The following is a 14,787-nucleotide window of genomic DNA, read 5'->3' on the forward strand; positions in this document are numbered from 1 at the left end:
AATCGCATCCTCGCATTGCAAACGGATTACATACGGATCACTGTTCGGGAACATTTGTGCAATTCTCGGCCGTCAAAATTGAACCGATTTTTTATACGGTAAGTGTGACTCAAGCCTTACAGTGGGATCTGATGTGTATGGTGTGCTTTACAATCCAATTTCCCTACCAGTGCAACGAACAGCATCACTATAGGCCCCTGCCATTCTGATCGATAACTTTCATTCAGCTCTCATGTAAAATTGTACCACAATCAGTATTGGTAATAACATAATCAGCGGGGTTTTTTTTGCTATGCGTTCAGTACAAGATATGTTATATTGTCTTTTATCTTACCCTAGAGGCCCCTCAAAAAACCATCTCAGACTACATTGACCATGTTGGATTTTTGTTGATTGCTATTTTGAACGATAAAAAGACGGCCATTTCTGACGACTTTTATCCATCTGTATAAATGTCATACGTTTTAAGTTGATAGGTTTCCTTTGATTAAGATTACTTATAGCTTTAGCTAACAAAAAAGAAAATATTTTAAAGTCGTTTTCCATTAACAAGATATTGATGACTGATCCATAGAATAGGTTACCAATAACAGAACGGTGAGGGTCCGATATAGAGCATCCCCTCCAATCTGCTGTTTCCAGCTCCCGCAGCATCTAGACGTTGCGCCTTCTCACTGTTTAGTGGCTGCGGCCGGCACTCCAGATCACCTCTTAGTTGTGTAAGAGCTAATCTGTAGTACCTGCCAGTGGTCACTAACCCATGTCAAGGAGCATACACAGTTTACATCCGATTACTGCTGGATCCGGTAGCAGCTGATCGGTGGGGATGCCCATTGTGAGACCCCCATCGATCTGGTAAGGATAGGTCATAAATATCATACTGGTGGAAAACTCTTTAAGCATTGCACCAAAATTGAATAACACCTAACACATAATGGTCGTATACGTTGCCATAATTGGATCTTGAGTAAAGAAATACATTTGTAGTCTAGAATCATAATAAAAAAAAGAAATTGAAATCATTGACACATATCAGTACTGATATACTAATACTGCTCCAAGAACAGTATTAAATAAAATAATTAAGCAATGGTTTCAACATGGATTTCGATTGCGTTCACAAGCAACGTGTATTTTTGCCGCAACGTTTTTTCACAAATTTGTAACATTGTGGCAAACAGATGCGGTTTTACCGCTAATGCAGCCAAAAAAAAACTACTGTGGCAGCAACATGTGAGTGCAGTCTTACAATCAATGACATTGTATACATGTGAATTCACCCTATACATGGCAATAGCCAGTTAAGTTACAACTTGTTCACACATGGATTTTCAAACATGCAATGGTTCTAATGTAAGGCTATGTGCACACATTCAGGTTTTTTCACGTTTTTTTCACGAGAAAAACGCATAAAAAACGCATACATATGCATCCTATCATTTAGAATGCATTCTGCAATTTTTGTGCACATGATGCAAATTTTTTCCGCGAAACCTGCAAAAAGGTATCACAGGTTCCACCACTGGATACAAGTAAAAGTCACAGCTCACCTCTTCTTCCTCACTGCACAACGACAGAGCATGGAGAGGAAACTCTCACATAGTCACCAACATGCAGCAATTCTGTATGCTCCATGTGGCTGCTGTAAAGTATGGTACATATCTAAATACTGTTAACAGGAGAAATTCTGTTCGGCTTAGATGACTGACCCCAATGAAGTATGCGAATAAATATACATGGGATTTTAAAAAAACATAGAAAATAATATTTTTAGTATCTGGTTTTAATTAGTAAAATATAGGTGATACATTCCCTTTCGGTAGAGATAAGCTGGTTAAATGCAGAAATTCCTGGAATGGGTGTCCTAAGAGGGAAACAAACAGAGCAGAGAGAACATTCTCCATCTACTCTTTTACCCCTCCCCATTTACCAATCTTCCCTACGTGAGGCTTGAAAAATGAGTTTGCTCGCAAATGACGGCTTTGTAGAAAGATGGAATTTAGCCAGTAAAATTATCTAATTTGACCTGCTTAGCGTCTATAAAGTTCAGAGAAAAAGAAGCAACTCTTCCACCTCCACCAAATACTATTTTTCAGGAAAATACACATTGCCAATGATTGCCAACAGAGCGTAGCCTCTTCATGTAGTCCGACTTCACCACTCTCGCTTTGTTTTCCAAATACTGCAGACTGTGATACATTTCTTTCAAGTATTAGAATAGTAGAAGGATCTTTTTTCTCTTATTACACAGATAATGGGGGAAATTAAACACTAGGCTTGTAAATCAAGGCTGATAGTAGAACTATAAAGCCGTGTTCACATGTAGCCGAAATGCACCATTTTTTTTCTGCAGCTTTATATCCACTTTTTCAGCAGGGGTCAGCATAAAAAATAACATTCTTCTCTGATTGTTGCAATTTTGCTGCTTTATTTTATATTTTATATTTTTTGAAGCAGCATTTTTCTTACATTTTTTTCGTACAAAAAGTTTGAATTCTATACTTTTTTCAAGGCCCCCATAGAGAACAAGTGCACACACATAATGCACCATTTTAACAAGGTCTTTAAACCCACGTGGGCATGAGCATCATCTTTGCTTGGACAGTTAAACGTAGGAGATTTTCTGCCCCAAAAAATACAGCGAAAGTGTTCACGCTACTTGGGAACGTGACCTCAAGGCAACAAACCTGCAACCTCTGATTTCTAAGATTCTGAATTGGGTTCCAACATCCAATGATCCCTTGCCTTTTCTCAAATTATTATAACCATTGTTATACTGTAAAATTAGTGGGTGAGGAGGCTGAACAGGAAGATAAGACGCAAAAATGCATTATCCAAGAGGTGCTAGAAATGATAGAGAAGGATATTGTGTTGCGGTAGTAAGTAGGCAGGTGAATAGTTACAATAAGTACTCAACAGTACACATGGTGACGGTGCCACGCTGTGTTATTATAGGATGAAACGAATTTATGTAAAAGAATCTGGTTATATTTCAGCTAAGTTTAGCGCCTGTATTATAAATGTAGGACTAGGACTTATAAGTAGAACTGAGAAGAGGTCCAGGTGACGTAGGTGCAATATGGACGCTAAACTGTGGCTTACACCAAATACACCTCCATTTTAGCTTTTTTAACATTTATTTTATTTGTGTTAGCCATTAAAAGATGTTATAACTACAAGATTATTATTTTGTTTCTCCCACTGAAAAACAATCAATTTTTTTTCAAGTGGGTAACACGGTACCAAAACCTTTTTTTTCCTTTAATCTTTTTCTTTCCTGTAACAGACAAACCACTACTTTTGGATTTCCACATACATATTGTATCTCACCCTGTATGCACGGAAAGACCCGGGTGGGAAGGGGCCAGAGAGGAACCCCTCAGTGGACACTGTTTTGCAAGCCATGTCCTTTTTTGCCAACTTTTCCAAAATGCTGCATTTCAGAGTAAGGCCTTATTCAGACATCCGTGTTGCACATATATGTTCTATCAGTGTTTTTCACAGATAGAACACACACTGATCATAATCTAAGGTGCTATTCCGTGTGTCCATGCAAAACTTACGGAGACATGTCCATTTTTTTCCCCAGTATCTCAGGTAAAAAAAGCCAATACAATGCACACACGGACCGTACACTGATGAGAAACTGATGGTAAAAACGGATACACAGACCGTAACCTTATGACACAGGTAAAACCAGACACATGGACCGTACACTGATGAGAAAGTGATGGTAAAAATGGACACACGGACCGTGCACTGATGGTAAAAATGGACACAGTGACCATACGCTGATGGTAAAAATGGACACTCGGACCATACACAGATGACACGGATGGTAAAAACAGATACATGGACCGTACACTGATGACACACTGATGATAAAACCAGACACACAGACCGTACACTGATGACACACTTATTGTGAAAACAGACACATGGACCGTACACTGATCACACACTGATGGTAAAACCGGACACATGGACCGTACACTGATGACACACTGATGGTAAAACCGGACACACAGACCGTACACTGATGACACACTGATTGTAAAAACAGACACATGGACCGTACACTGATCACACACTGATGGTAAAACCGGACACATGGACCGTACACTGATGACACACTGATGGTAAAACCGGACACACGGACAGTACACTGATGACACACTGATGGTAAAAACAGACACACGGACCGTACACTGATGACACACTGATGGTAAAACCGGACACACGGACAGTACACTGATGACACGCCGATGGTAAAAACAGACACATGGACAGTACACTGATGACACACTGATGGTAAAAACAGACACATGGATCATACACTGATGACACACTGATGGTAAAAACAGACACATGGACAGTACACTGATGACACACTGATGGTAAAAACAGACACATGGATCATACACTGATGACACACTGATGGTAAAACCGGACACACGGACCGTACACTGATGACACACTGATGGTAAAAACAGACACACGGACCGTACACTGATGACACACTGATGGTAAAAACAGACACATGGACAGTACACTGATGACACACTGATGGTAAAAACAGACACACGGACCATACACTGATGACACACTGATGGTAAAAACAGACACCCGGACCGTACACTGATGACACACTGATGGTAAAAACAGACACATGGATCATACACTGATGACACACTGATGGTAAAAACAGACACCCGGACCGTACACTGATGACACACTGATGGTAAAAACAGACACATGGACAGTACACTGATGACACACTGATGGTAAAAACAGACACATGGATCATACACTGATGACACACTGATGGTAAAAACAGACACCCGGACCGTACACTGATGACAAAAACAGACACCTGGACCGTACACTGATGACACACTGATGGTAAAAACAGACAAACGACAAACGGACCGTACACTGATCACACACTGATGGTAAAAACAGACAAACGGACCGTACACTGATGACACACTGATGGTAAAACTGGACACAAGGACCGTACACTGACAACACACTGATGGTAAAAACAGACACATGGACAGTACACTGATGACACACTGATGGTAAAAACACACACGGATCATACACTGATGACACACTGATGGTAAAAACAGACTCATAGACAGTACACTGATGACACACTGATGGTAAAAACAGACACACGGACCGTACACTGATGACACACTGATGGTAAAAATGGACATACGGACCGTGCACTGATGACACACTGATGGTAAAAACGGACATACGGACCGTGCACTGATGACACACTGATGGTAAATGGACATACGGAAAGTACACTGATGACACACTGATGGTAAAAACAGACACACGGACCGTACACTGATGACACACTGATGGTAAACGGACACATGTACATTGATGATACACTGATCCATGACATCGATACCATTTTTTCATGTGTTAATGAGGCCTGACACATAGTGGACTGCAATAAGGTAGCCTTCTGCCATTTCTTGCTGCATTTCTGTATGTACGAACCAAGTCTAAGTGACTAAGGTAGTATCAAACAGCCATACACTTCATTTTCAGCATTGTTCCATTTGTTAGAAAGTAACGGAGTACATATTTTCTACATTAATTCCTCCTGCATATTATAAAGGCTCCATTGATCCCATCACTTTAAAGGTACGTGTATTAATCATATAACCTGATCCCCAGCTCAGACCTTGCCGTTCATCGAATGCAGAAAAAACAGACAGTATATGAAGTGAGGAGTGATACAGATTATACGAGGTATGTTAGGTATCTGCGCCAGAGCAGCCTTATGTATTTATGAGGCAAAGACAAGTTATAAAAGTAGACAAGACAGGGATGTACAGACACAACACACAGATATAATAGGCACATGCATAATACACAGAGGGATGATGTACAAGGACAGTCCAGAAGCGGAGACGAGAAACAGATGTGCAGCCGGTATACACAGACAAAATACAACGATAAGAGCGAGATGTATAGATACTATATGGAAAGAAATGACACACGGGACACAGGGGTCATTAACACTTTAGATACTGTTGCAGGGCAGGCTTCCTTCACATGTGCAATAAAGCACTGACTCCACTCCAGGCGGACTAAAGGGCCACTTCAGCCAAGTAAAATAAACTCCGAATCAAAGTTTTTCACATTACTAAAATATTTGAAAAATCTGGGAGATAATCTTAAAAGAGAGCCTTAAAGTGCTACATTGTTCGAGTGTGTGTGTTTGTTCTTTTGACGGATGCCTGATAGTTGTTAATATCTGTTATCAGCCGGTTCAGGTGCGAGAGTTCAGCTGTCTGTGGATTCTGATAAACATTAAAGAAAATTATTTTTTAAACATTGTAATATTTTTATGTAAGGATTTTTATCTTTTTTTTCTAATACACTGGGCGTCCACCGTAGATAAGACATGCCCATAGATGCCCTGTTTATTAAGATGACATGTGCCATGGGGCAGAGAAGTGCACTGACATGGGTGACTACATGTCAGTACTACAGACAGCTGATCACTCCACTGAGCAGCACTTACCTAGGACTGCCAATGTTTCTTCCTCCCTGCACTCCAGAGACACACTGACACTGCAAACACATGGCAAGCTCTGTGACTGAGCGCTTTATTCACATCTTTCAAGCACATTGCCACACAACTAGACAGCCCTAAAAATACAATACTGCGACCCAAAAATACAGTCGCAACTGGGGGAGGGGAAAGGGGGTCGGCAGTTTTACTGCAACAGTTGTGTTATGACACTGTACAAAGTCATTTACTCTATGAAATCATTTAACGTCGGCATCATTGGTGATCCAGTTTTAGTATTCTCACCTCTAGAGTACCAAATGACTGACTTCAGCTTTAATAAAATGGAAAGAATAGGCAAATAAGTCAGTACAGTGACAAATAGAATAAGGCCTGTCTAAAATGAACAGAGCGCTATGCATATACCCAGTAATCATTTAAAATGGTGATCATGCTCCACAGTATTAATAACACTAAGGAAGTTCAGGATTTTACTAAGGATTGTATCCTCTTGTTTTGGCTGTACTCTTGTTTAATGTTGCACTCTGGAGAAAAATAATTATCTTCCAGCTATATGTTCTACTAATGGGATGAGTGATATGTTACATCAGACCCGCATAACTATGCCGGATGCAAGCCAAGTTATTACCATGGGCAGGACAATGAAGCGGAGGCACTACAAATATCCACATACATAGAACACAGAATCAGGTGTACAAGGATATCTGTCACTGTTCAGTGCTCACTGACACAATCACACTAACGCCACGTTCACACGTTCAGTATTTGGTCAGTATTTTACCTCAGTATTTGTAAGCCAACAACAGGAGAGGAACAAACAGGGGAAAAGTATAATAGAAACAGGTCTTGGCTTACAGATACTGAGGTAAAATACTGACCAAATACTGAACATGTGAATATAACCTTAGATGATCATGCAAAACACTCACTCTCTGCATACAGGCACTTAACATGAAAAAGACAAGGACATAGATTTACAACTTATAAAGTATTTTCCCACTACCATACATTCATCCGAATGGTGTCTACGGAACTGCTGCAAACACCGTCAAAATACAAAATAAAATCCAATTCTCTTCATCCCGCACCTTGATCCTACAAGTACCATTTTGTACCTTTGTCCGCCAACCCCCCCCCCCCCCCCCCGAGACAGGTGATAACTTGGGTGGAATCGTACTCTTATCATACATGACTTCGTTTAAGGTTGTATTACTATAAAAGTGACAATTTCCGATCATTGCAGCAGATAAACTAAAAAGCCTACTTGTTTAGGTCCACAAGTGACGAAATATCAATGGAGTTCCCTTTTATCTTGAGATGGCGCACAAGTATATAATAAACGGAGAGAACATTGTTAGGCAGACAGTGTGGGCAGGACGACGCTACTGTACATGCAGGAGACCCTCTAGCAGGACCCTGGTTAGGAAAGGAAATATGATGTCACGCTCTTCCTTAGGGGCACTCGCAGTGTTAACTCCGCACACAATGTGCCACACAGTAGTACAAAACGAGCACTGTCGCACAGTCTTGCAGGAAACATTATATGTGGGACAGACAAGATCACCCGCACAATTTCACACAGGCCAGCAGAAGACACGACTGTGGTGGCCTCCCTGCACACGCTTGGATTTTAATGGCACATTTCCTGCTTCATTACACACCAAAGTTATGGGGTCTGTAGGGTGACTGTGCAGTATCATGGCCCCCTCCCTGTCGTCCTACAGATCTCAGCTGTGTAAACATCTCATCCTCACCCCCTAAAATTCCTCCAGGTCCGAAAGGGATATGGAGCCGATCACTTTGGCCTCTACCGGTGTCGAGTACAGAGACCTATGTTATTAATATGTATATTTGTAAGATGCATAGATAACTATTGATGCTGAGAAAAACACTGAAAATGAAGGTAATCACTTGAGACTAAAGGGAAAAAACAAGAGCCACTGATCTGTAACAAATATCAATTCACTTTATAGCAAAATGATTCCTCATACGCAGTAGTAAGGACCACGAATCATCTCGGTACTCACTTTACAGCTGTAATAGACTTTTGGGCAAACTTTCAGACAAAGCCCCCGCTACGCTACATAAAGCGGAGCATTACTCAACAGGTGTTATTTATTTTCCCCACATAAAAATATTTATCCGTGCAACTAAACAGGTGGCTCATATATACGTGCGGCGTGCACTTCTGCCATACAACGTACTGACAAAACAAACTCGGCAAAAAACAAATGTTAACTATAAATTCCAAACGGCTTCTTGATGCCCCCCCTCAATAAAAAGGAGTTAACTCTTTAAATGTCAACATCGCCAAGACAATTTTATATTTCATATGCCTGCTTCCATAAAATTAGATGCGCCCTCTCGCCTACAGGTTTGGAAAAAATTAGGAAATACACAAAATCAGCAAAATTCTACCCCTTATATTTAGAAAAAATGTATTTTCTGCAGGCACAAAGAGGGGACCAAAATCCGTAATTCTACTGGAACAGCTAGATGTAAAAATATAGAAAGTGATTGATTACAAACACATAAGGAAAAATTTAAGAAAACCGAAATAGTGAGCAAGGGAGATCAACTGTATCGCAGCCAGGGGAATTAGTTCAACTGTTAAAGCCTGATACGAGAGAAGAATAAATGAATGACATGGTGAAAAATATAAATCTTGTATGATACTGGGAATTTTTATGGCGTATGATACATATATATAAATATATTTATTATGTACACATAAATCCACACTTACTTACATATACATCTAACAAAACTAGCACAAATGTTTTGAACATACTGTGATTTTCACATTTGTATAAAAAGCAACAAAGACACCTGTGCTCTTTATAACAAGGAAAAAAAGAAAATCCCAGGTTACATGTTCAATTCCACTTTACATCTATAAAAAGTAACAAACACTACTTGTAAATTACATATTTTCCTGATTTAATATATTTGTGTATATATTATAAATATCTTATTTTTCGTATACTTTACACTGTAAATAAGCAGAAAGATCTAATGGCATCATATAAGTAACCACAGTACAGAAGGCAAAAAAAATACTCCATCCATACACGTGTTGTGATACTATACGCCGTGGATGCTCTCAGCCCTGAGGAAGATCGTGCGATAAAGGGAATACCAGACAGATAACTTTCCAGGATCATTATACGCGACTTCCAGAGAACATTACTGTCCTGAAAAGGAGACATATAAAATATTGGTCTAGAGAGTAATTTAGGGAAACCCAGGATTCGGACCCAAGCTGGAAATTTAGATTCCTCTCCGCATGATATCCCAACAACACAAGTTTGTAAAGCAAGCACGTGAGCTAAGAAATCAAAGTTACAAGTAATCGAAACTAGCAGAAAACAAATGATATTAAATACAATAATAATATTGATAACTTAAATAAAAAATAATAAAAAGTTTGGATTTCCGTTCGAAATGAAACCACTGAAAAAAAAAGGCTCAACAAGTTCTAGAGTTTTCCCGATACGATAGAGGGTTAAGTCCTCCAACTTGGGTGCACAAAGCTCAGTATTGTTATATATGGAGACAAGTGCATGGAGGCAAATCTAAGAAATACAGTCATATGTTCAGGGCTAAAAAGGAACACGCTGCCCATCCCGGACACTATGAACTCTTGCTCTTCCACTTTTTTGTATGAATTTATACCTTTGGTCACCCCAGTTTTGCTGTCTCTATAAGCTTCACATATACATTATATGTGTCCATCTGTGTATCTATATATAGTCTAAATATTTCTAATCTTAACAAGCCGCAATCATGAATTTTGTGTTTTTTGTAACTAGCAATATTAATAAACTCTGGCATCTAAAAAATAATATGTTTTCTGTACATTTTAACCTATGTTTAAGGGTTTCCCGAATTTTTTCTATTTCCACATATAGGAAAAATAATTAAGTCTGTATTAGACATGAAAGTGTCTCTCTCCTGCTGTTTTCCAGTTTCATGGTGTCATTTTCTATCTTACTTATACATGTAATCATTAACCTATATACAAACAGAGGTGCGCATACTAGCCATCCTGACGACAGTACACAAACAAAAAACCCACACAAGAGGCTTTCTAGGAAGGAACAGTCACTTTAGTACCAGGATCATAAACCTAGGTTGAGTCCTTAGAGGTCACACAGAGGTGGCCAAGAAAAAAAACTGTCCCACTCGGGTGCCTCTATTCCTTCTAGAAATCGATTCCTTGCAATTTTTTTGGAATAATGTTGGGTACAAATACCCTTTAAATCCCACATCTGTATCTAAAAGTTCAGAAGATGCCACTCCCAAGACAGCGCTCAGTATCACAGAAGTTATGTCTGAGGAGCACAACACAAAAGAGCCATGTGGGAAAGAAGATCCTTCAAAGCCGCACTCAGATGAGGGCCCTGAAAGACGCCCTAGAAATGTAAATCGTAGGAAAAGCAGAATTCCACTTCAGAAAAAAGGGTGCGTTATCGCACATGATGTTGGCACTTGGACTAATAACCAAGGAGATTTTGGCATCTATATTCCCAATATATCTCCATATATTTACATAGCAAGCACACACTCCGAAACACCCACACAGATAATGGAAGCAATCATTTCTTGATTACTGTCACCTCGTTAGCATGTTGGGAATCTGACAGGCAAGTCTCCTAAGATTCGCACCCGTGTCGCCATAGTCAAGACGACCCATCGTACATCCGCCAGATACAATTATGGCACTGGAATCATTAGCAGATTGGAGCACGGAGGCGACCGACCATCCACAACCCTTATATATGTATATACATGTAGGGGAACTAAACCTGAGAACTTCCCAGACTGGGGAAATTACAGAGAAAGTCTTGTCTGCCACCTACAGAAAGGAACGACCACACGTGCCATCTGTGCCAGGCTGGGCTCCCAGCATATGGCAGCTTCAGCCACACATCACAGGCAAGTTTACCACCTAAAGGGGTTAGTAAACTCCCTCCAGATAAGTGAGATTACTAGAAAGCTGCCCATACATGGAGCCAAGATGTCAGATTCCACCATCGGGGTCACTGGCAGCAATGCGATCGGCTGCACAGGAGATCGGGCTAGCTTCTGTATACCGTGTGTGTTACAAGGGCGAGGGGGATCGGGAAGGAAAGTGGGTGAACTCACCTCTAGATGCGCCCAGAGTGCCTTTCCACGCGTGATCCGCCACGATCCATGCAGATAAAGGAAGGATCAGCAGAAGTTTATGGAGAAGTTTTGGTGCTAGTCACAGTCCTGGCTGATCCGCCGCCAGGGCAGCTCCGGATATCTGTCCCACGAGAAGGAGCAGGTGGAAGAGACACTGTGGGAGGAAACGAGGGAAGAAGAAGAAGAAGAAAACAATATCACCGAGAGGAGGAAAACTTGAGAAGAACGAGAGCCTGTCCCTGCCTCTTCCCAGGCGCACACTGACTGGACTGAGGAACAGGAAAAAAAAACTCCTTCCTCGCCCCCCCACTGTGACACTACAAAGACAAGAGCGGAGCTGCACCTCTGTGGATCTGTTCCCCTCCCAAATCCCACTCAGACAATCCAGTGCCGGCCCCTCCTCCCCCTGCTCCCCTCCCGCCTGCTCTGCAAGACACCAGCTCAGAGGCTGAGAGCAAAGAAAGCACGAGAAAGCCCGGCGCTGGTGTGCAGGCCCGAGATCTGGCCGCCTCCTCACAGGTCGCTGCACAGCACAAGGCTCACTCTGCTCCTCGCAGGTCCCACACTGCCCCTCACAGCTCACACACTCTGCCACTCACAGGTCCCACACTGCCCCTCACAGCTCACACACTCTGCCACTCACAGGTCCCACACTGCCCCTCACAGCTCACACACTCTGCCACTCACAGGTCCCACACTGCCCCTCACAGCTCACACACTCTGCCTCTCACAGGTCCCACACTGCCCCTCACAGCTCACACACTCTGCCCCTCACAGCTCACACACTCTGCCACTCACAGGTCCCACACTGCCCCTCACAGCTCACACACTCTGCCACTCACAGGTCCCACACTGCCCCTCACAGCTCACACACTCTGCCACTCACAGGTCCCACACTCTGCCCCTCACAGGTCTCACACTGCCCCTCACAGGTCCCACACTCTGCCACTCACAGGTCCCACACTGCCCCTCACAGGTCTCACGCTGTGCCCCTCACAGGTCCCACACTGCCCCTCACAGCTCACACACTCTGCCCCTCACAGCTCACACACTCTGCCACTCACAGGTCCCACACTGCCCCTCACAGCTCACACACTCTGCCACTCACAGGTCCCACACTGCCCCTCACAGCTCACACACTCTGCCACTCACAGGTCCCACACTGCCCCTCACAGCTCACACACTCTGCCACTCACAGGTCCCACACTCTGCCCCTCACAGGTCCCACACTGCCCCTCACAGGTCCCACACTCTGCCACTCACAGGTCCCACACTCTGCCACTCACAGCTCACACACTCTTGCCACTCACAGGTCACACACTTTGCCCCTCACAGGTCCCACACTGCCCCTCACAGCTCACACACTCTGCCACTCACAGGTCCCACACTGCCCCTCACAGCTCACACACTCTGCCACTCACAGGTCCCACACTGCCCCTCACAGCTCACACACTCTGCCTCTCACAGGTCCCACACTGCCCCTCACAGCTCACACACTCTGCCCCTCACAGCTCACACACTCTGCCACTCACAGGTCCCACACTGCCCCTCACAGCTCACACACTCTGCCACTCACAGGTCCCACACTGCCCCTCACAGCTCACACACTCTGCCACTCACAGGTCCCACACTGCCCCTCACAGCTCACACACTCTGCCACTCACAGGTCCCACACTGCCCCTCACAGCTCACACACTCTGCCACTCACAGGTCCCACACTGCCCCTCACAGCTCACACACTCTGCCTCTCACAGGTCCCACACTGCCCCTCACAGCTCACACACTCTGCCCCTCACAGCTCACACACTCTGCCACTCACAGGTCCCACACTGCCCCTCACAGCTCACACACTCTGCCACTCACAGGTCCCACACTGCCCCTCACAGCTCACACACTCTGCCACTCACAGGTCCCACACTCTGCCCCTCACAGGTCTCACACTGCCCCTCACAGGTCCCACACTCTGCCACTCACAGGTCCCACACTGCCCCTCACAGGTCTCACGCTGTGCCCCTCACAGGTCCCACACTGCCCCTCACAGCTCACACACTCTGCCCCTCACAGCTCACACACTCTGCCACTCACAGGTCCCACACTGCCCCTCACAGCTCACACACTCTGCCACTCACAGGTCCCACACTGCCCCTCACAGCTCACACACTCTGCCACTCACAGGTCCCACACTGCCCCTCACAGCTCACACACTCTGCCACTCACAGGTCCCACACTCTGCCCCTCACAGGTCTCACACTGCCCCTCACAGGTCCCACACTCTGCCACTCACAGGTCCCACACTCTGCCACTCACAGCTCACACACTCTGCCACTCACAGGTCACACACTTTGCACCTCACAGGTCCCACACTGCCCCTCACAGCTCACACACTCTGCCACTCACAGGTCCCACACTGCCCCTCACAGCTCACACACTCTGCCACTCACAGGTCCCACACTGCCCCTCACAGCTCACACACTCTGCCACTCACAGGTCTCACACTCTGCCACTCACAGGTCTCACACTCTGCTCCTCAAAGCTCACACACTCTGCCACTCACAGGTCCCACACTCTGCCACTCACAGGTCCCACACTCTGCCACTCACAGGTCTCACACTGCCCCTCACAGGTCCCACACTCTGCCACTCACAGGTCCCACACTCTGCCCCTCACAGGTCTCACACTGCCCCTCACAGGTCCCACACTCTGCCACTCACAGGTCCCACACTCTGCCACTCACAGCTCACACACTCTGCCACTCACAGGTCACACACTCTGCCCCTCACAGGTCCCACACTGCCCCTCACAGCTCACACACTCTGCCACTCACAGGTCCCACACTGCCCCTCACAGGTCCCACACTCTGCCACTCACAGGTCCCACACTGCCCCTCACAGCTCACACACTCTGCCACTCACAGGTCCCACACTGCCCCTCACAGCTCACACACTCTGCCACTCACAGGTCCCACACTCTGCCCTTCACAGGTCTCACACTGCCCCTCACAGGTCCCACACTCTGCCACTCACAGCTCACACACTCTGCCACTCACAGGTCACACA

The 14,787-nt window shown here is 44.4% G+C and overlaps 1 protein-coding gene across 4 annotated transcripts in view; it reads right to left on the reverse strand.

The window, feature by feature from the left end:
* FOXP4 (forkhead box P4) overlaps positions 1 to 12,154 on the reverse strand; it is an 86,918-nt gene extending 74,764 nt beyond the window's left edge. For 2 of the 4 annotated variants that reach the window (XM_077295265.1, XM_077295263.1), the window contains exon 1: positions 11,711 to 11,849. The gene's annotated coding sequence lies outside the window, so the exon portion shown is untranslated. Of the gene's footprint in view, positions 1 to 11,710 lie in introns of all 4 variants that reach the window. The other 2 variants (XM_077295268.1, XM_077295266.1) reach the window with 2 other exon arrangements.
* Positions 12,155 to 14,787: the final 2,633 nt, after the last annotated feature.

Source organism: Ranitomeya variabilis, chromosome 3, assembly GCF_051348905.1.
Source record: "Ranitomeya variabilis isolate aRanVar5 chromosome 3, aRanVar5.hap1, whole genome shotgun sequence".
In the NCBI taxonomy this organism is placed as follows: domain Eukaryota; kingdom Metazoa; phylum Chordata; class Amphibia; order Anura; family Dendrobatidae; genus Ranitomeya; species Ranitomeya variabilis.